This window comes from Giraffa tippelskirchi, chromosome 13 (genome assembly GCF_054371585.1).
Source record: "Giraffa tippelskirchi isolate mGirTip1 chromosome 13, T2T-mGirTip1v1.2.pri, whole genome shotgun sequence".
In the NCBI taxonomy this organism is placed as follows: Eukaryota; Metazoa; Chordata; class Mammalia; order Artiodactyla; family Giraffidae; genus Giraffa; species Giraffa tippelskirchi.
In genome coordinates this window covers 68,233,045-68,256,194 of record NC_137287.1, presented here as the reverse complement: position 1 = coordinate 68,256,194, position 23,150 = coordinate 68,233,045, and the positions used below count along the sequence as shown (strand labels likewise).

The 23,150-nt window shown below is 41.0% G+C and overlaps 1 protein-coding gene across 8 annotated transcripts in view; it reads right to left on the bottom strand.

The window, feature by feature from the left end:
* OTUD1 (OTU deubiquitinase 1) overlaps positions 1-23,150 on the bottom strand; it is a 132,509-nt gene that overhangs the window by 58,337 nt on the left and 51,022 nt on the right. For 2 of the 8 annotated variants that reach the window (XM_081556790.1, XM_081556783.1), the window contains exons 4-6: positions 18,221-18,356; positions 15,128-15,284; positions 13,860-14,153 (exon numbers count right to left, since the gene is read on the bottom strand). The exons of 4 other annotated variants lie outside the window; for them this stretch is intronic. The gene's annotated coding sequence lies outside the window, so the exon portion shown is untranslated. The remainder of the gene's footprint in view (positions 1-13,859; positions 14,154-15,127; positions 15,285-18,220; positions 18,357-23,150) is intronic. 2 more of the 8 variants (XM_081556789.1, XM_081556785.1) reach the window with 1 other exon arrangement.

Below are 23,150 nucleotides of genomic sequence, written 5' to 3'. Positions count from 1 at the left end.
AAAGAGATTGGACTCAGGATTTGGAATATTGTCAACAACAGATTGAAGAGTAATGACAAGCCTTTGAAGGTGATGAAAAATGAAGGAGCATCTTAAAGAGTGGTCTGGTGATAGAACTGCAGGATAGAGCTGAGGGGAATGAAGACAGATCACTCAGGAGACGGCAATAATGATCCAGGCATGAGATAACCAAGCACAAGTTGGAAACTGCAAGCCACAAGGAGAAAAAAGTTGGGATATTTATTCTCCCCACACCACCTCACCCCACCCTACGCCTCATGAGACTTCAGCAATGCCTACATTCCTCTAGGAACTAGTGAGTGGTCCTACTTCACTAAATTCAGTTCTCTCTGGACTCTCACAACACTGCTTACTCCTTTTCAAGACTAGGGGTGTTAACTGCATCTCAATGGTGTTAGCACCTAGGAACTTCCCCATCACTTTACGGTTTCTTTAATTCTATCTCTGTGTATTTTTTTTTCCGAATGGGCCATTTACATCTCTGCAGACTCTGACGAATATAAATACCAAAAACATTTGGAAAGAAAAGTAGAGAAGTCATGAGTTGGACTGGAAGAAAAAGAAGGCTGAGGAATATACTTTTGAGTGCAATGACTCAGAAAACAGCATAAAAATATAAAGCAGTGGTTAGGAATCAAGACTCTTAGGACCTGGGTTCCCCCAGTTTGAAGCTGTGTGATGTCAGTTGGGGGTGTATGGCTTCACACCTCTAGGCCCAAGTTCCTTCATCTGTAAAATAAGGATTATTACTGTTTCAAGGAATAAATGAGTGAATACATATTAAGTGCTTAGCATGGTTCCAGACTTCATGTACATGATGTTTAAACATTTTCCATTTACAAGAACTCACATGGGGATTATTATGAACTAAAACCTTATACACTTTGAGCTTAATGGTGACAACAGAATACTTAAATGGAAATTTCCAGGGAGCACTTGGAAATAAATACTGACATTTGGGTAAGAGCAAATTACTAAGGTATAGACAGATAAACTATGAAAATAGATGACCTTTTCAAAGGGAAGAACACATCAAAAGAACAGCCAAGTTCTGAAAAATAAGCTTTGGAGAAATGTAGAGTGAGTAGGTAGAAGGATGATGAGAGATGAAAAAAAGAAGAGGGGAAAAAAGAAGCAGAGGAGCTGGATCTCATGGTATTAGGGAAGATAAAAAAAAACAGTAAAGTGAAGGGAAGGGAAGGGAAAGTCACTCAGTCATGTCTTATTCTTAGCAACCCCATGGACGATACAGTCCATGGAATTCTCCAGGCCAGAATACTGGAGCAGGTAACTTTTCTTCTCCAGGAAATCTTCCCAACCCAGCGATCAAACCCAGGTCTCCCACATTGCAGGCGGATTCTTTACCAGCTGAGCCACCAGGGAAGCCCAAAAGAAGCAGAGGCAGTGAAAATGACAAGTGCTTTCTAACTTGGCAAAGAGATTACCTGGGTCTTCAAGAGATGAACTTGAGGGAATGGAGTAGAACTGGGAATGGAAGGGAGACTTAGGTATTTTATTGAAAAAAAAAATAGAGGAAATAGGTACAGCCAATGGTAGATCCCAAAGAAAGGCAATGCCAAAGAATGCTCAAACTACCACACAATTGCACTCATCTCACATGCTAGCAAAGTAATGCTCAAAATTCTCCAAGCCAGGCTTCAACAGTATGTGAACCACGAACTTCCAGATGTTCAACCTGGATTTAGAAAAGGCAGAGGAACCAGAGATCAACTTGCCAACATTCGTTGGATTATTGAAAAAGTATGAGAGTTCCAGAAAAACATCTACTTCTGCTTTATTGACTACGCCAAAGCCTTGGACTGTGTGGATCACAACAAACTATAGAAAATTCTTAAAGAGACAGGAATACCAGACCACCTGACATGCCTCCTGAGAAATCTGTATGCAGGTCAAGAAGCAACAGTTAGAACTGGACATGGAACAACAGACTGGTTCCAAATCAGGAAAGGAGTACATCAAGGTTGTATAGTGTCACTCTGCTTATGTAACTTATATGCAGAGTACATCATGTGAAATGCCAGGCTGGATGAAGCACAAGCTGAAATCAAGATTGCTGGGAGAAATATCAATAACCTCAGATATGCAAATGACACCACTCTTGTGGCAGAAAGCGAAGAAGAACTAAAGAGCCTCTTGATGAAAGTGAAAGAGGAGAGTGAAAAAGTTGGCTTACAACTCTACATTGAGAAAACTAAGATCATGGCATCTGGTCCTATCACTTCATGGCAAATAGATGGGGAAATAATGGAAACAGTGAGAGAGTTTATTTTGGGGGGCTCCAAAATCACTGCAAATGGTGACTGCAGCCATGAAATTAAAACACTCTTGCTCCTTGGAAGAAAAGCTATGACCAACCTAGACAGCATATTAAAAAGCAGAGACATTACTTTGCCAACAAAAGCTATGGTTTTTCCAGTAGTCATATATGGATGTGAGAGCTGGACTATAAAGAAAGCTGAGCGCCAAAGAATTGATGCTTTTGAACTGTGGTGTTGGAGAAGACTCTTGAGAGTCCCTTGAACTGCAAGGAGATCCAACCAGTCCATCCTAAAGGAAATCAGTCCTGGGTGTTCATTGGAAGGACTGATGCTAAAGCTGAAACTCCAATATTTTGGCCACCTGATGCCAAGAACTGACTCACTGGAAAAGACCCTGATGCTGGGAAAAATTGAAGGCAGGAGAAGAAGGGGACAACAGAGGATAAGATGGTTGGATGGCATCACCGACTCGATGCACATGAGTTTGAGTAAGGTCTGAGCATTGGTGATGGACAGGGAAGCCTGGCATGCTGCAGACCATGGAGTCGCAAAGAGTCGGACACGACTGAGTGACTGAACTGAACTGAACAGTAGATCACTCTATGGCTTTTTCCCCAGGATGCAACAGACATTCACGTATTTTTTAAAATTTATTTGGCAGTGCCAGGTATTAGTTGCCACATGTGGGATCTAGTTTCCCAATCAGGGATTGAATCCCAGGTCCCCTGCCTTGGGAACGTAAAATCTTAGCCACTGAATCACCAGAGAAGTCCCAGACATGTGCATATTTAAATAGAAAGAGGAAGAAATTAAAAGAAAGAGAGAAAGCAAAAATTCTAGGGAAAGAAAAACAAGTAAGGTTGCAAAATGCTTCTGTGAAAAGATAAGAAGATAGGAATAGAAATCAAATCAGAATTTCTCTGGGAAAGAGAAATCAAAATTCTAAGAAATCAAAATTGCAGGGTTTTCCCACCCTAATGCAGTTTTTTCATTTATGACAAAGCTAACTACTGAGATTTTAATTATTATGGTCCAGCTATGAATCTGAGCAATTTTAAAACAAAACCAAAAAATGGCAACCTATACCCTTTCATTGCAAAATAACATTGTGGTTAAAAATATGGTTTCTAGAGTAAGACTGGCTGAGTTTATATTCTCACACTTGTCACTTGGTAGCTATATGCTTTGGGGCAAATCACTTTCCCTTTCTCTACCTAAATTTCTATATTTCTAAAATGGAGATAATAATAGTACGGGCTTCACTGGGTCACTCTGAGGAATAAATGAGATAATGCAAATTAAATAAGAACAATGCCCGGGATATAGTAAAAATTCAGTAATCCTTAGTTATTATTATTCACACATATTCACCTTTTACAATAATTATATCTCAATTCTTTCTCCTCAGGGCCGTACTCTGATTTCTTGCAACTCAAAGACAACATTAATAAAAAATTCCTTGATAACCATGCCCCAGGATAACATAAATTCAGATATCATGCAGTTGGATATTGGCAAGTGTCTTCATCTTTTGCAGTGGGACAGGGCAGGCAAAGTTCTCACCTTCTGAAGGCAGTAAAACTGGGTGGAGAAACTGTAGGTGGCTCTGTCACAGAACGTTGGAGTACGAAAGTAGCATCACCACATCCCCAGTAATCTCAGCCCAATTTCCCCCATATTGGGCTGAAGAAATGGGCATCAAGTGACCCACTGAGATCTGGAATCCCTACTGCTGACTTGCAAGTCCAGTCTAGCCAGACTCAAGACCCAGAATTATGCCTATATATGGACATTCAAGGAGAAGGCAATGGCACCCCACTCCAGTACTCTTGCCTGGAAAATCCCATGGATGGAGGAGCCTGGTAGGTTGCATTCCATGGGGTTGCTAAGAGTCGGACACGACCGAGCGACTTCACTTTCACTTTTCACTTTCATGCATTGGAGACTGAAATGGCAACCCACTCCAGTGTTCTTGCCTGGAGAATCCCAGGGACAGGGGAGCCTGGTGGGCTGCCGTCTATGGGGTCGCACAGAGTCGGACACGACTGAAGCAACTTAGCAGCAGCAGCAGCATGGACATTCAATTGAAATGTAAAAGATTTTAAAACTTAACTGAAAAAACATATCAATAAAACAGAATATTATACAATATACAGTATTATTAAATGAAAATGGCATATTGTCCATAATATTAGTAGTGTGTGAGTATATGAGCAATACATTATGAATTTAATACACTTAATTTTTTGGAAGAGTTTTAGGTTCACAGCAAAATACAAAGAGTTCCTACATACCCCTCTGCTCCCACATATACACAGCCTCCCACACACACTATCCAGAACCTCAGTGGTACATTTATAACCATCTATGAACCTATATGTACATCATTATCTTCCAAAGCCCATAGCAGGTTCACTATTCTTTTATTGGAATATACTTGCTTTACAACATTGTATTAGTTTCTGCTGTACAACAAAGTGAATCAGCCACATGCATACATATATGCCCTCCCTCTTGGACCTCCCTCCCACCCCAATCCCATCCCAACCCTCTAGGTCATCACAGAGCACCATGCTAAGCTTCCTGTGCTTGATATCAGCTTCCCATTATCTCCTACTGATATTTAGCCAGAATGGCACCAAACTGCATGTGGAACAGGAAGGATTTAAATGGCGTGGTCAACCAGCTGCACAGGCTTACCTCGTGACTTGACTTATTTTGCAACCATGTTGACTCCATATTTATACTATTGGAACTTTGGTACCTTCATTTATCAACTTACAGTAGGGTTTTCCTATACTTCAGTTGTCTTCAGAAAATTCTTCTAAATTGATTAATAGCCTCTTAAACCTGTTAGATTTTCTCTTTGCCCTGGCTAAATTCTGATTTTCTTGAGGGCAGCGTTCATTTTAATCAAGTTGTGCTTTTTCTCTCCCCAGTCTCCTACTGTGTCCAGCACAATGTTGTAAAGAAAATAGTTACCATAGCAACACAAGAAGAAGGCTCATGGAGCTTAGAAGGGATTTAGCCTCACCCTACCATTCCATCATCTCCGAATCTCCATCAACACCTACCCATTCCCACTTTCAAACAGATTTTGCCTCTAATTCCCTTTCTCATAGAAATTCTGGGGCAACTTCTGAGTTGGTACTAAATAAATGTTGCTGAAATTTTCTGATTTGACCAGTATGCTGGATCCTTTTTTGTGTCCCTCAAGTGCATCTCTAGCTCTCCTCTGTGGAGAATTAGCTCTCCAGCAGCTAATTCAGCTGAGCCAGGGTCCCAAGAGGAAAGAGACAGATATCCTGAGACTAATTTAGTTGATCTACAAGTAAAGGCAAATGCTGTTTTGATAGCTAATTGCTAAACATTATCAAGAGAGAGGGCTTCCCAGGTAGTGCAGTGGCAAAGAATCTGCCTGCCAATGCATGAGATCCAAGTGACTTGGGTTCAATCCCTGAGTCGAGAAGATCCTCTGGAGAAGGGAATGGCAACCGACTCCAGTATTCTTGACTGGAGAATCCCATGGACAGAGCAGCCTGGCAAGCTACAGTCCATGGGGTCCCAAAGAGTCAGACACAACTGAATCTGTACACTTTATCGAGAGAGAAACAGCTCAAATAGAGGGGGGAGAAAGGGAACAGGCTGAAAACAGGTACTTGGCAATTCTTGGAATTGAAAGCATAAAAATCGAAATTGTACCCAGTCTTCCATTTGAGCCTTCACAAGATCCCACACAGCATCTCTTCTCTCTTGCATCTGAAAAAGTCTTTTCTCGTCTTTTTTAGACAAGCAAAGGCTTTCAAAGTTGCCCATTCAGACATCTGCCAGTGTTTGTTACAGCTGCTTCAAAGTTCACAATGGAGCAGAGTCTCCACCCAGGAATCACTCTATCAGAATGAAATGATTGCCTCCCTCCCACCCTAGCTTATGTCAGTTTAGGTTACCATCTTTCATTTCTCTCGCCCACCAATCTGTTCTGCTACAAGTGGGTGGATAATGGCTCCTCCTTGGCAGTGTCTTTTATCGACACTAATATAGCACTGCCATCTTCGTTTTTCTTATTGATTGTTGCAGAATTGATGCTGCCCTGGGTATAAACTCCAAACAGGCTAATGAGTAAATGGTGCATGGTTTTATTCATCTTTGAATGGATCGATTGACTAAAAGACTCTGTTTATTCATTCAGTATCCAGGTGCTGGTTTTAGCTTCAAGGAGTTGACAGCGCATTTGGGGAGACATAGAAGTGAGCGCAGGGATTTCCCTGGTAGTCCAGTGGCTAAGACTCCATGCTCCCAATGCAGGGGGCCTGGGCTTCATCCCTGCTCAGGGAACTATATCCTACATGCCACAACTAAGATCAAAGATACTGCATGCAGCAGCTAAGACCCAGCACAGCTAAATAAATAAATTTAAAGAAAAAGAAAAAGAAGCATAGAGTAGAAAGGTTAGGAAAGGCTTTCTCAAGGAGCACATGGGACTTTCCTGGCAATCCAGTGGTTAAGACTCCACACTTCCACTGCAAGGGGCATGGGTTCGATCCCTGGTTTTGGAACTAGGATTCAGCTGAATTGTGAAAATGTGTAGGCAAGAATGATGAGGATGGCTTTCACAGAAGGAGCTGCCCTCCCTTTTGCACGGAGGCAAAAGGGAGCACAGCTCATTCGGGGAGCAATAAGTGGCTGGAAAGTAGAGAGGTAGTAAGCAAGGGACTGGCTAAAGATAACGTTGGAGGGAAAGGAAGCCATACAGGAGAACTTTCAGTTTTTTGGCAAGGGAGGTAATGAAAGATTTTTTTGAACAACCTTATGAGATGCTTAAATTTAGAAAGCTAGCTCCAGAAAGGAGGACTGATATCCAGTGCTGGATAACTCAAATTTGAGAGAAAAGTTAAGAGGCTGTTAAAATAGGCCATACAAAAAATGATAAAGATATTGACTGAGGAGGCCTTGGTAAGGATGGAAAGAAAGGGATGCATTTGAGAAATAGTAAATAGGTAACATGGAAAAATCATAATGACTGATAAGATGTGAGGGGGTCAGAAAATGAAGGGGTGATGATTCATGGATCTGTGGCTTGAGCAACCAAGTAGGTTGTGAGACCACTCTCTGACCCAGGGAATATGAAGAACTCAGGAAGAGTTTAGTTGACATTGCATTAACACTGAGGTTTTCGCGGGACTTTTAAGAATAAATCTCAATATACAATTAGATACTGAGTTCAAGAAAGAATTCAGTAATAGAGATGTAAGTCTGGAAGCCCTTCATGCAATGGTGGGAGGTCAAATTATAGGGGGAAGATAAATTCATTCGAAGAGCCTCTAGAGAAAACAAATAATCCAATCAAAAATGGCCAGAAGAGCTAAACAGACATCTCTCTAAAGAAGACATACAGATGGCTAATAAACACATGAAAAAAATGTTCAACATTGCTTATTATTAGAGAAATGCAAATCAAACTACAATGAGGTATCACCTCACATGGGTCAGAATGGCCATCATCAACAAATCTATAAATGATAAATGCTGGAGAGGATGTGGAGAAAAGGGACCCCTCTCACACTGTTGGGAATGTAAACTGATATAGCCACTATGGAGAATAGTATGGAGATTTCTTTAAAAACTAGGAATAAAACTACCATATGACCCAGCAATCCCACTGTTGGACACATACCCTGAGGAAATCAGAATTGAAAAATACACATGTACCCCAATGTTCATTGCAGCACTATTTACAATAGCCAGGACATAGAAGCAACCTAGATGTCCATCAACAGAAGAATAGATAAAGAAGTTGTGGTACATATTTACAATGGAATATTGCTGCTGCTACTGCTGCTAAGTCGCGTCAGTCGTGTCCGACTCTGTGCGACCCCATAGACGGCAGCCCACCAGGCTCCCCCGTCCCTGGGATTCTCCAGGCAAGAGTACTGGAGTGGGTTGCCATTTCCTTCTCCAGGGCATGAAAGTGAAAAGTGAAAGTGGAGTCGCTCAGTCGTGTCCGACTCAGTGACCCCATGGACTGCAGCCCGCCAGGCTCCTCCGTTCATGGGATTTTCCAGGCAAGAGTACTGGAGTGGGGTGCCATTGCCTTCTCCAAATGGAATACTACTCAGCCATAAAAAGGAAAGAATTTGAATCGGTTCTAGTAAGGTGGATGAACCTAGAGCCTGTTGTACAGAGTGAAGCAAGTCAGAAAGAGAAAAACAAATATCGTATATTAACGCAAATATATGGAATCTAGAAAAATGGTACTGATGAACCTATTCGTAGGGCAGCAATAGAGACATAGAGGAGTTCCCTGGTGGCTCAGATGGTAAAGTATCTGCCTACAGTGTGGGAGACCCAGATTCAATCCCTGGATTGGGAAGATTCTCTGGAGAAGAAAATAGCAACCCACTCCAGTACTCTTGTCTGGAAAACCCCATGGACGGAGGAGGGTGGTAGGCTACAGTCCATGGGGTTACAAAGAGTCAGACGCAACTAAGCAATTTCACTTTCACTTTCAATAGAGACATAGAGAACAGACTTGTGGACACAGTAGGGGAACAAGAAGGTAGGATGAATTGACAGTAGTATTGAAATATACAGATTACCATATGTAAAATAGCTAGCCAGTAGGAATTTGCATATAACACAGGAAACTCACATCTGGTGCTCTGTGACAACCTAGAGGGATGGAATAGGGTGGGAGGTGGAAGGGAGGTTCAGGAGGGAGGGGACATATGTATACCTATGGCTGATTCATGTTGAAGCATGGCAGAAACTGACACAACATTGTAAAGCAATTATCCTCCAATTAAAAATAAACTTTTAAAATGACAAAGAGCCTCTGAAGAATGAGAAGAAGGTGGAGAATCAAGCCCAAATTGATCATGAGCAGATCCTAGCCTTGGCAGATGTCTATCACTCCACATTACAACTGCACCCAAAGACAAATATCATGATATCACTTACATGTAAAATCTAATATATGGCACAAATGAACATATCTATGAAAAAGAAACAGAAGCACAGATAGAGAACAGACTTGTGGTTGTCAAGGGGGGAGGGGGTTGGGAGAGGAATGAAGTGAGAGGTTGGGATTAGTAGATATAAGCTTTTATACATAGAATGGGTAAATAACAAGGTCTGACAGTATCAAACAGAAAACTATATTCAGTATCCTATGATAAACCACAAAGGAAAAGAATATTTTAAAAAAGAATTTACGTATGTGTATGAAAGTGAAAATTGCTTAGTTGTGTCTGACTCTTTGCAACCCCACGGACTATGCAGTCCATGGAATTCTCTAGGCCAGAATACTGGAGTGGGTAGCCTTTCTCTTCTCCAGGGGATCTTCCCAACCCAAGGATCAAACCCAGTTCTCCCGCATTGCAAACAGAGTCTTTACCAACTGAGCCACAAGGAAAGCTCAAGAATACTGGTGTGAGTAGCTGATCCTCTCTCCAGCGCATCTTCCTGACCCAGGAATCGAACCGGGGTCTCCTGTACTGCCAGCAGATTCTTTACCAACTGAGCTATCAGGGAAGCCCCAAATATGTGTATAACTGAATCATTCTGATGTATAGCAGTAATTAACACAACATTGTAAATCAATTATACTTCAATTAAAAAAACAAAACAAAAAAAAACTGCACCCAGAGGGAGCTCCCTGGCAGTCCAGTGGTTAGAATTCTGTGCTTCCACTGCAGGGGTCAATCCCTGGTCAAAGAACTAAGATCCCACAGGCTGTGGCTAGGTCAAAAAAAACTGCATCCAAAACACAGGAAAATCCATCCATTCTCTGGATGGCTTTACTTACTGCTCTATAGTCTTCTGTGGGTTTCTGAAGGTCATTTTGGAATTTGTGTAATTTCCTTAAGACTCTACTTTTCAAATTCAAATTGGTTTATAGAAAAGGCAGAGGAATCAGAGATCAAATTGCCAACATCCACTGGATCATCAAAAAAGCAAGAGAGTTCCAGAAAAACATCTATTTCTGCTTTATTGACTATGCCAAAGCCTTTGACTGTGTGGATCACAATAAACTGTGGAAAATTCTGAAAGAGATGGGAATACCAGACCATCTGACCTGTCTCTTGAGAAACCTGTATGCAGGTCAGGAAGCAACAGTTAGAACTGGACATGGAACAACAGACTGGTTCCAAATAGGAAAAGGAGTATGTCAAGGCTGTATATTGTCACCTTGCTTATTTAACTTATATGCAGAGTACATCATGAGAAAGGCTGGGCTAGAAGAAACACAAGCTGGAATCAAGATTGCCAGGAGAAATCTCAATAACCTCATATATGCAGATGACACCACCCTTATGGCAGAAAGTGAAGAAGAAGAACTAAAGAGCCTCTTGATGAAAGTGAAAGAGGAGAGTGAAAAAGTTGGCTTAAAGCTCAACGTTCAGAAAACTAAGATCATGGCATCTGGTCCCATCACTTCATCGGAAACAGCTGGGGAAACAGTGGAAACAGTGTCAGAGTTTATTTTTTTGGGCTCCAAAATCACTGTTGATGGTGATTGCAGCCATGAAATTAAAAGACGCTTACTCCTTGGAAGGAAGGTTATGACCAACCTAGACAGCATATTTAAAAGCAGAGACATTACTTTGCCAACAAAGGTCCGTCTAGTCAAGGCTATGGTTTTTCCAGTGGTCATGTATGGATGTGAGAGTTGGACTGTGAAGAAAGCTGAGCACCAAAGAATTGATGCTTTTGAACTGTGGTGTTGGAGAAGACTCTTGAGAGTCCCTTGGACTGCAAGGAGATCCAACCAATCCATCCTAAAGGAGATCAGTCCTGGGTGTTCATTGGAAGGACTGATGTTGAAGCTGAAACTCCAATACTTTGGCCACCTCATGCGAAGAGCTGACTCATTGGAAAAGACTCTGATGCTGGGAAGGATTGGGGGCAGAAGGAGAAGGGGACGACAGAGGATGAGATGGTTGGATGGCATCACCGACTCGATGGACATGGGTTTGGGTAAACTCCAGGAGTTGGTGATGGACAGGGAGGCCTGGCGTGCTGCGATTCATGAGGTCGCAAAGAGTCGGACACAACTGAGCAACTGAACTGAACTGAATGAACTAAGAGTGAGAGTGGGAATGAGGATGAGGATCAGTGAGTGACCTGATGAATTTGAGGTTTTAGGAAGTGTACATTTGATAGTTTTACTCAAACAGGGCTGTGGGCATAACAGGCATCAATATTGATATAGCTATCACCAGATCCAGAAACTCTTATTAGGTAGCTTGGTACTTCCCAGTGGTAAACATGAGTCACTACAATGTATTGCTGAACATTTTAATGATGAAAAAGCATATTAAGGAAATATGTAGTCTATAAAAATTTCATTTCTTTCTGTACTTCTTAAAACACCCACATGGTTGCACTTCCTCTCGGTGCCTTACAGCTATTACATGAGGTCACTCATCCTGCCTTGGTCAACAGGAGGTCTTGGTGGGCTCTCCTGATCATTACCTACTTGATTCTACTCTTTCCCCCCCCTCACCTTTTGACACATTCTATTCACCAAGACACTTGAACAAGTTAGTCAGCAGTGTGCAGGAGGCATCTGCTCAGTATTAATCAGAACTGTCTGGGTTGCAAGTGACAGAAACCCAAGTCAAATGAGTTGAGGCAAAAGGAGAAGTGTATTGGTTCCAAGAAGCTTGGCTCAGACATGCTCTCAGTCCTGTGTCTCTGCCCCTCTCTTCATCTTGGCTTCCACCTCTCATCTCATGGACTGACTTTTTCCACAGAGCAGGAGGCAGCACCACAATTCTCATCTCCCAGGTTCCACTCGAGAGAAGCTCTTAGACTCGTTCTACTGGTCCTAAGCTCAAAATACCTAAGGAATTTCTCTGATTGACCCAGCCCAGGAAGCACTTCTATCCCAAGACCACAATTTGTCCAAAAAGATGGCATTTTCAGAAAAAAAAAAAAAGGCAAAATAATAGACATCTTCCATATGCTCATTGTGGAATCTTCCCTCAGATTCTTCTCTCCTCCACAGATATGCCTGTGTGCCTTATAGATCGGGGAAACTTTTCCTCTTTTGTTCTGCTTTATTACTCTTTAGAGGTCTCATCTACTCCCAGGCTGACACTCTTCACTTCTGGAAACTTCCGTAGACACCTTTCCTTCTGGGAATCACTTGTAAAAACTACCTGTCTTCTGCTCACTTAATGAAAACACAGATGAGATGGAAAGAGAGCAGACAAGCAGGATGCCCCAAAAGAGAGGATATTTTCACTCCTGGGTTCATGCTTCAGCTTTGCAGTACTACCAGGTAGGAAATTTGGTGAATTCAAGGATGACAAATCTATCATTCCTTTGTGCTAATTCTGATTTCAAGAAAACCTCTTCAGAGACATATGGCAATTTAAGAAAGCAGGAAACCAAAGAACATGACATTCTTGGATCAATAAATAAAATCAAAAGCTCCTTAAAAGTCAACAAGGCAAAGACAGTTGTAGATTCTAACATGTGAAGTCAGTGGTATTTAGTGATTTGGCTCTCCTGGAAGTTATTATACCAGAATAGAATCAACACAGAAGTAAGTTTGATCTACAGTTCCAGTGAAAGAAATATAAAATTAACCTCATAATCTGAGTGTGGAGTGTTTCTAATGGATCACTGAGCAGATTGGTGATTACTTTTTTGTTCTTTGAAAATAAGAAAACGTAAGACTGACTCGAAGACAGATTTGGAAAACATGACCACATCCAACACCGTTTATCTATGCAGGAGACACAAGAGATGGAGATTCAAGCCCTGGGTGGAGAAGATCCCTTGCAGAAGGAAATGGCAACCTGCTCCAGAATTCTTGCCTGGAAAATTCCATGGACAGAGGAGACTGGCAGGCTATGGTATATGAGCTTGCAAGAGTCAGACACAATTGAGTGACTGAGCACACACACAGCACTTCTGAATACAATCAGTTCTAAAATGTATTAGTCGTTTAAACGTTTGACAACTACTTCTTTGTTATACATATTGAAGGTTTCCCCTTCATTAATTGCTATTTTTAAAAATTTTTATTTTCTTGGCTATGAGGCTTCTAGTACAAGGAACAAAATAAGCAAAAAGTTATGCTTTATTATCTATTTTACAATATTCAATCTTCCCCCAATAAATAAATACTAATTCAAAAATCTGAGTATATATAATGATTATGATTCACTTTACTTACTTCATTCCTAGTAAGTTGAAAACTGTTAAAGCTTTTACCTCATTTTTCAGGATAAGAAATTTTATTTCATGGATATTACCACTAGGTGGCTCAAATGACTGAAACACTAATTCAACATATAAGCAGAAAAAAACTTCAAAGATATATATTTTTTCTGTAGTTGTAGGCTTTATATATTAATTTTCTATAAGCTTATATACTATTTATAGATTATGACTATAATACTACACATGGGAGACAATTACTTTAATTATTAGGTCATCATCATGTATGCCATTTTTATGAAGGAGAGAAGATTAATGGACAAAATGAATGAGTTATAGTTGCATTCTGTCATAAAAATGTAATAGTAAAATAAAATAAAATCTTACCAGCTGATGGAGAACACTGCCTTCAATGAAGTCTAATGTGTCGGAGTTTTGAGTTGTATTTCATTTAAATTTATCCAGGCATTTGTAGAGATTACCTGCTATATTTCCTGGAAATTATGGTTATTTATGTCTTTTAGAGGCAAGTGAGTGGCTCACAGCCAGAGTTCAAGCTCTCTGTAGTCCAGGGACCTTGAAAATCAAGCCCTTCTTCCTCATAGCAAGTTATTGAAATGCAAGATGCTCAGGATGTGTCCGTTACATTAGATAGCTTGGGACCCTCTACTCCTTCTGATTCTAAGAAACAAATGCAAGAGATAATTATTTCTTGCCAACTTTATGAGCATCTTATAATTCTATTGGACTGTTCAGGATAGAGTAACAGGAGGTGAAGGAAAAAGAGGTTCTTTCCAAGCTGGAAAGAAAAGTATTAAGCCTTTTGACTCTGTCAGAGAAAAGAAAACACAACAGGGACTTTGGAATAAGGGGGCGTTATGTGTTTCCTAAGCAAGAAGAATCAGTATGCCCTCCCATTATTCTGGAGATACCTGGTTCTCTAGGCTCTCTTAGTATGAACAGAAGCTCTGCTCTAAGTTTAAAGTTTGGGACCACTGAAATCTTAAAGAAACTCTCTTTCAAGATGTTGGTTTTATCTTTGGATTATTTGTCTTTACCCTTGAATTATTTGTCTTTGCAATCACCAACTATCGAATCTTCCATGCTATTTCAATTAAAGTTATTTAATTGACTTTACATTGAGGAAGAAGCAAGACCCTCTACAGGATGAGCTTAAGGGACGATTTTTTCAACTCATGTAACAGGCAAGTAGCATTTTTCCCCCTAATTAAAAAAGAAATTTTTTTCCTTCTATTTATTATTCGTTATTTGGAGGTACATGTAAGAATCTGAATTTGGCTTAAAAGAAAAGTATTGATTCTCCCTAAGGGAGTCATAATTTAGGTTCAGCTGCAGCAACAGCAGGTCCCAATATTTTTATATTCATGTTCAGGCACCTGACATTTAGGTTTTATTTGAATTTAGAGTTGTAAATATAACATGAATTAGTTATCACATAGCTCTTAAATACTGAGATCTAATTAATTCTCTCCAAGTTTAACAACTTATAGCTGGTCAAAATTCTAACCAGTTAGCTTTTGAGAAAGATATAGAATCTTATCTTCCCAAATTATGGCCATGAAGAGTTTTCAATGAATGACTAAAAAATGAAATCAAAACAACTCAAACAATCAAAAAGAGGTATAATGGCTTACACAACTGAACGCTAAAGCTAGAGTTGTTTTCAGGGTTGATTTGACTCAGTTACTCCCCAGTGTTATCCAAGACCGAGTTTACTTCTGCATCAGTCAGCCCTTGGCAATGTCAGTTTCACTTTCGATTCTCTTGGTTGTCTGTTCACAACTGCCGGACCTATACTTCATTCATATCCAAGGACAGAGAAGGAAGGTGGTTACTCAAAGTTTTTCCAGAAGAGAGAGGACACTTTTCTCCCAGAAATTCTTTAGCAAGCATAGTCTGCAGGTTTACTCCCCTCCCTAGATGTAATAACTCTAGCCAGGGAATGGGAGCCCAAATTAGTGTCAGCCGAAGCGACAAGCCCTCGGTCAGTAGCCAGCAATGAAATCTGCCCCTCTCAGTAAATGGGATACATTCAGGAGATATGGATATTAGTGCAAAAATCAGAGCTGTCACGGGAAAAGGAGACAATGCCAGTCGGGGAGTAGGGAGAGGCAAGTGAGGGGTAAATACTGATTTATACACCTGACACTATAGGGGGAACTCGAACCAAACTGTCTGAGTTTGAATCCAGGCCCTACAACTTGTTGGCAGTATGACCATGGGAAAGTCACTTGACCTCTTTTATCAAGTGACAGGTGGGTCAATGATTTGCTCAATTTCTTATATCACGGGGCTTTTTCTAAAATCCATGGCAGGGAATTCCCTGGAGGTCCAGTGGCTAAGACTTCACACTCCCAATGCAAGGGGCCCATGTTTGATCCCTGGTCGGGAAACTAAATCCCACACACCACAACTAACAGTCTGCATGCTACAAATAAAGATCACTCATTCTGCAACCAAGACCCGCCACAGCCAAATAAATAAATATTAAAAAAAAAATCTGTGGCAGTAAACCAAGCATTTATTACTCTTCTTTGTGTGAGGCATGTGGAATTGGGGAGAACACAAAAAGGAGCAAAATGATGTTCTGCTTTCAAAGAGCCAGCAATTTAGGGGAGGAAACGAGCTCAAAGTTGGTGGTGAAAGATAGATAGGATAAGTTACATAGAAAAGATGTGTTTTCTAAAGTGGATTTTTTTCCTAATTAAATATTCTTTAATAACAACCACACTTTCTAGTGTTTTTTCAAATCCTATATGAAGTCAATATAAATTTTCTGGATGGTCATTTATTAATAATAAATGTCAACAATCACTAGTAATCAGTCTATAAAACTACCAGAAAAAAAGAATAACCAACCAAACTGCAACTATAAAGTGTATTAAATATAATATTCTTTTTTTTTTTTTTTTTTTTTTTTTTTGTTTTGTTTTTTTTTTTTTTTTTTTATAAATTTATTTATTTTACTTGGGGGCTAATTACTTTACAATATTGTAATAGTTTTTGCCATACATTGACAAGAATCAGCCATGGGTTTACATGTGTATAATATTCTTAATTTTTTTAATATTTAAGAAAATGGAGATGCATGGAGGTGAGGTCCATTCAAAAAAAATCACTGGAATTTTTTCCCTTGGAAGTAATTATGTGCTTTCAGTGAAGTATGTGAAACTGGATATTCTGAACCTATTGCTGCTGCTAAGTCGCTTCAGTCGTGTCTGACTCTGTGCGACCCCATAGACGGCAGCCCACCAGGCTCCCCCGTCCCTGGGATTCTCCAGGCAAGAACACTGGAGTGGGTTGCCATTTCCTTCTCCATCTGAACCTATTACCAGGTCACAAAACAAACCTCACTGTGGGCACCTAGCTTCTTCCTAAAGTGGGGAATAGATAGATTTCCTTTGTTCTAAGTACGAGTTTATTCTCAAAGCAGAAGTGCAGCAGGTCAGCGAAGTAACTGAATAACTACCACCCCTAGAGGGAGCTATGTTGCCTTTTAAGTCACGCAAATTGACTTCTCCCTTCATCTCAGAGAGCACTGCTGGTCCACTGGTCCCTGGGGATGGCTTCCTTCCAACTCTGAGTCCTCAGAATTTTGAACATCCTGCTTTTTACTTAGCATTTTTGCCATTGTTTAAAAATATTGTCACAGTAAGATAACAATTCTTCAAAATGTAAGTAGCACGACCACGTTAATCATGGACAGAAAGTATATATTATCTTTGCATCAAAGAAACAGAGAAAATGTTCATCACTGTTGGTACATATAGCTACCAGTAACTTCCTTACATCCCTTCGGAAAAGGGTAAATAAAATCCTCAGGGTGCGGGGGGTTCAGGATGGGGAACACATGTAAACCCATGGCTGATTCATGTCAATGTATGGCAAAAACCACTACAATATTGTAAAGCAATTAGCCCCCAACTAAAATAAATAAATTTATTAAAAAAAAAAATCCTCAGGGGGGCAGAGAGCAGGAATGTTGATAGCTGCTAGGGTCTCTAAGATGGAACCTGCAGGAAATGAGCTCCCTGGCATTTCTTCCCAGCTGTGTGGACAGGAGGGGACAGGGCCCTGTCTTTTCCTGTCTGTATCCCCAGTGTGTGGTTCAGATTAATACCTCAGATAATGTATGCTGAGTCGATTTCAATTTTTCCAGAAAGTTTGTAAACCAACCCAGATTAGATATGAATTAGGAAACAATGATATAAAAAAGAGAAAAACCGCAGGACTAGGGTGGAGACTGGGGAAGATTACAATGAAAATGTTATCTCAAGAGAAGGGAGCAGCTGGGCTGGGCTCACTTAGAGCTGGAAGAACAACTGGTACTGGGAAAAGAAAAAGTCTACACATTCCAGAAGTGACTGAGCTGGAAAAGACCAGTAGGTCTTCTTCAGCCAATCCCTTTGTTTTACAGATGAGACAAGAGGTCTGTGGTGAGAAGTAACTTGCCGATGGGCTCTTAGCAAACCAGAGGCAAAAGAAGAGACCATGAATGAATCCATTCACCAGGTGAGTCCCAACTGCTCCACGTAATGGTGGCCACTTCACCTGTCCCTAGCACCTAGAATAGAACTTGCTTGTCAAGAAAAGACAGTTTCTTGAAAAACCAGGCCCTACCTCAGAGTTTCTGTCAAAGCTTCACTGAGTATTTTCAGGGTTGAACTAAGTGGCTTATGGTTCACCATGACTTAGAAGTAAGGAACCAGTGAGCTCCTTACACTCACATTTTGCCTTGGCTATCCGAGTCCAATGTGGGGGGATCATAGTCCTGAGCAAAGGACGGCCAAGAGGGGACCCAATTCTTCAAAACTCTTCCGTTAGGTCTTTTGAGGATTCTTGGCCCCAGAGTTTCCAGGAGACCTAGATTATTTAGAAAATATTTGCTGGTGTGATGCAAGTTCAAATCTGAAGGTGTCTAAGGAGACATATCGCCCTGCACGTGTATAAGATTCAACAGAATCCTGGAGTGAGGAAGGGATGGCCTTCAGCAGAAGCCAGCAATCTTAGCAAATCCCCAAGGCCTGTGGTTTTCTCACATGCTAGCTCAAAAATGTACTTTAAACACCTGCGAACACCTAACCTGCACAGTAACTACAACCTGTAAGAATGGCATTTTTAAATAGATGCTAAAAGAAGTAAATGAGTGAGTGAGTATTGCTTCCATTCAGTCCTGCAAGGTCTGGAAGTGGCAGTGTGGGGAAAAGCCTGTATCATTATCAAGTTTTCTTAGTACTATTCCACGTGGAGGCTGTTCCTTCAGCCTGTATCCTGAAATGAAACACCAAAACTGACCCTCAAAGACTGTATCATATGGTGAGAAATACCCCTTTGTTTTTCCAGTGGTCATATGTGGATGTAAGAGTTGGACGGTGAAGAAAGCAGAGCACCGAAGAATTGATGCTTTTGAACTGTCGTGTTGGAGAAGACTCTTGAGAGTTCCTTGGACTGCAAGGATCCTAAAGGAGATCAGTCCTGGGTGTTCATTGGAAGGACAGATGTTGAAGCTGAAACTCCAATACTTTGGCCACCTGATGTGAAGAGCTGACTCATTGGAAAAGACCTTGATGCTGGGAAGGATTGGGGGCAGGAGGAGAAGGGGACGACAGAGGATGAGATGGCTGGACGGCATCATTGACTCGATGGACATGGGTTTGGGTGGACTCAGGGAGTTGGTGATGGATGGGGAGGCCTGGTGTGCTGCGGTTCATGGGGTCGCAAAGAGTTGGACACGACTGAGAGACTTCACTTTCACTTTTCCCTTTCATGCACTGGAGAAGGCAATGGCACCCCACTCCAGTACTCTTGCCTGGAAAATCCCATGGACAGAGGAGCCTGGTAGGCTGCAGCCCATGGGGTCGCTAAGAGTCGGACACGACTGAGCGACTTCACTTTCACTTTTCCCTTTCATGCACTGGAGAAGGAAATGGCAATCCACTCCAGTATTCTTGCCTGGAGAATCCCAGGGACAGCGGAGCCTGGTGGGCTGCCGTCTATGGGGTCGCACAGAGCCGGACACGACTGAAGCGACTTAGCAGCAGCAGTAGCAGAGAGACTGAACTGAACTGAACTGAACCCCTTTGTTGGAAACCAGTGAGGTTTTCAATCATTTGCTATTGCAGCGTGATTTAGCTTCAGGGGGTTAATATAGACACTGAGCCAGAAAGGATTTGTTTTAGGCTTTGCAGGTTATCCAGTTTCTGTCAGGACTACTTAAGTCTACCATTGTCATGCAAAGCACTCATAGACTATAGGTAAGCAAATGAGCATGACAATGTTCCAATAAAACTTTATTTATAAAAACAAATAGCAGCCCAAATTTGACCCTTGGGAATTTAGCTAGCTGATCCCTGATGTAGATCTTCCTGGGGAATGTCACTGAAGTAGTTTAGCTACTGGCTGAAAATCCTACAGGCAATTGCCTAAAATCACTTCTTTGCTAATTTTACCCACCCAGTATTATTCTGGTACATTTTATATTAAAGATAATGTTCTTAGAGACCACTTATTTAGTAAGGCTTAAAGGGATGGAAAAAGCAAAGAATAGCAGTTTTAATATTTCTTGATGGGGAGGTGGAGGGAAAAACTAGGTGGCTATCTTTGCTGCACAAAGCTTCGAAAACAATTGGGAAGACATGGAGGAAAAGACCTGAAAGGAGAGAGAGATGGCTGAATTAGGGGTAAAAAGAAGGGAAATGGAAGAAGCATGAAGAGAAATAATACAAAGGTGAGAGAAAACTGCGTGAAGCTAGAATTCCTTATTTGGCTTCTTTCAGTCCCAAGACCAGACAGAATGTTTATTCCTCTACTGCCACCTTCAGTTAAGATGCTGGTTCTCTTTTTGCAATTTCCACTATGGGGCTAAACCACTGAGAATGCAACTCCTATGGGTGCTTGTTCAGTTTTTTATTTTAATTACATCTTGTTGAAATCCATGTGGATTAAAAAATGGCAAAACTTGAGTAAATGATTTTTGAATGGAGGGCTGAGGATAAGATTAAGGATGGAGGATAAATAGGGACCAAGGTTAATGTTGAGATAGGATGAAGGAGACACACAGCAGAGGTGGCAGTCCAGGGACAAAGGTACTTTGGAGACGAGCCTAATTCTATAAATTAGAGGTGTGAGTTTGCATGCATATGGACAATTCCACAAAAGTGGTGTGGTAACTTGATGATTAATTATGAGTGGGATCTGGTATGTGAAATGCAAGCAAAATTATGGAATGAAAAGTAGCACTGGGTAGATCTGGGATAGAAAATCAGGACTTGACTGTCCCCCTGTACTTTATCATGTCTGCTCAGGGCATCAGTGGTAATAAGATTACAGACACACAATCATTTTACAGATTAGTCAAATCTACTCTATCATTCCATTATGTTTATCTGTGTAAGAGTCTGTCTACATTGTAAGCAACTTGAGGCAGAAATAAATCTTTTTCATCATTGTAAACCCAGCATTCACTACAACAGCTGTCCAAAAGCTAGCACTCAATGAATTCACGTTGAATTAAATTGTTTCCTTTCAATGATAAAATGCAGAATTTTGGAAGCTTCCTCTGGGAAATCACCAAGTTACTAGAATGGAGATGGTGAACCCTTTGTCCCTGGAAATTCTCAGAATTTGCCATCTGTTTTTCATCCCTCCATCCTAAAGCTACCATTCTTCATTTCAGCCCATTGTTTGCATTTCTCTACTCATCAGCACAGAGTCCAAACCAAATGCTCATAGCTTTGCTCTAGTCACTGTACTTATAAGGGGGATCTAGTTTCATAGTGACCCCAGGCTGCAACCACTCTCTCTCTCAGTTGATGCGCGGCCTGAGAAGAAAGATTGAACAGGAAATGTCCATTGTTGGGACTTCCCTGGTGGTCCAGTGGCTAAGATTCCATGTTCTGAATGCAGGGGGCCCAGGTTTGATCCCTGGTTGGGGAAGGAGACCCTGTATGCCACAAAGACCCAGTGCAACCAAATAAATATTAAAAAAAAAAAAAAAAAAAGGAAATCATTGTCACCCTCACAGGGCATCTCCTGGCAAGTCAGTCAACCCTAGTCCAGCAGTGGGTGATGGAGGATTAGCTGTCTAGGAGTCCATTATGACATAAACAGCTAAGCTATTCAAAAGGAGGTATGTTTTTACTTCTGAAAATAACTTCACATAATAGTAGAGGTCCAGTTACCAAGATAATCAAAAGAAAACTAGGATAATCAAACAGGGTGCCATACCTCAAGAAAGAGCCACACCTGCTGTGTTCTTAACCAAAGGATACTTAAGTTTTGCTTTTCTCTTGTACTTGAGGACACTTCAGTTAGCAAACATACATGTAACTCTCTTCTCACTCATGTTAGAGGTCGCTTCCTTTAGGAATTTCTTCCTGACCCTCTCCCCCATGCTCCCACTGTTGGATCTGTGCCCTTCTCCCATTCACGTGACTCTCATCAGATCGTATTGAAATGGTTTATGAGCCCCCTGCCTCCTCTACCACCCTGTGAATTCCTTTAAGGCAAGAACTATTTCTTATTTGCCTTTGTCACTTCAACCCAAGCACCTAGTAGATGCTCACTAAATATTTTGAAATGGATCACTCATTCACTGATGGTTTATGGAGTCAAAGAGATCACAAATTCAGTTCTAGAGATCGTGGTAGCTTCTCAGCCTTGCTAAGCAACTCAGTCATGGGAAATGCAAAATAAATCCCATATACTTTTCCATCACACTTGGCTGTTGTGTTCCTCTGAACATCTCAAGGACTAGTGAGAAAAATGTCAGAGATGCCACAACAATGTAACAGATATTTGCCCCTCTGTCTTCACCCAGAGGATGTCCTGTCAAATGAACCTACAAATTTCTGTATCTACAAAACAGAAACAGATTCACAGACATGGAGACTTCTGGTTGCCAAGGGGGAGATGGGGAGGGAGAGGGATGGATTAGGAGTTTGGGGTTGGTAGATACACTTAGAATTAACGTAAACAACAAGGTCCTAATCTGTAGCTGGGGAACTGTATTTAATATCCTATGATAAATGACAATGGAAGAAAATATTTTTTAAAAAGAATGTTAAAAAGGGTATCCTTTGTGGTTTCTGAGCCACTTCACAATAGTTTTGGGCCATGGGAAGAGACATATGGAAATTTGTGCTTCAGCTTACTTTAAGGTCCAAGTGACTTTGAAACAGACTTCCTCTTGATCCTTATACCTAGAGGTCCCTTAATCACTTAAGGGCACAGAAACTTTCTATTAAGATTTGAATTATTTTTAAGTTCTTATTGCAGTCTCTGTCATGTCTGACTCTTTGCAAACCCATGGACTGCAGCACACCAGGCTTCCCTGTCCTTTACTATTTCCTGGAGTTTGCTTGAACTCATTTCTCATCACTATTTGAATCAGTGATGATATCCAACCATCTCATCCTTTGTCACCCTCTTCTCCTTCCCTTAATCTTTCCCAGCATTAGGGTCTTTTCCAGTGTCAGCTCTTCACATCAGATAGCCAAAGTATTGGTGTTTCAGCTTCAGCATCAGTCCTTCCAATGAATATTCAGGGTTGATTTTCTTTAGGATGGACTGGTTTGATTTCCATGCTGTCCAAGGGACTCTCAAGAGCCTTCTCCAGCATCACAGTTCAAAAGCATCAATTCTTTGGCACTCAACCTT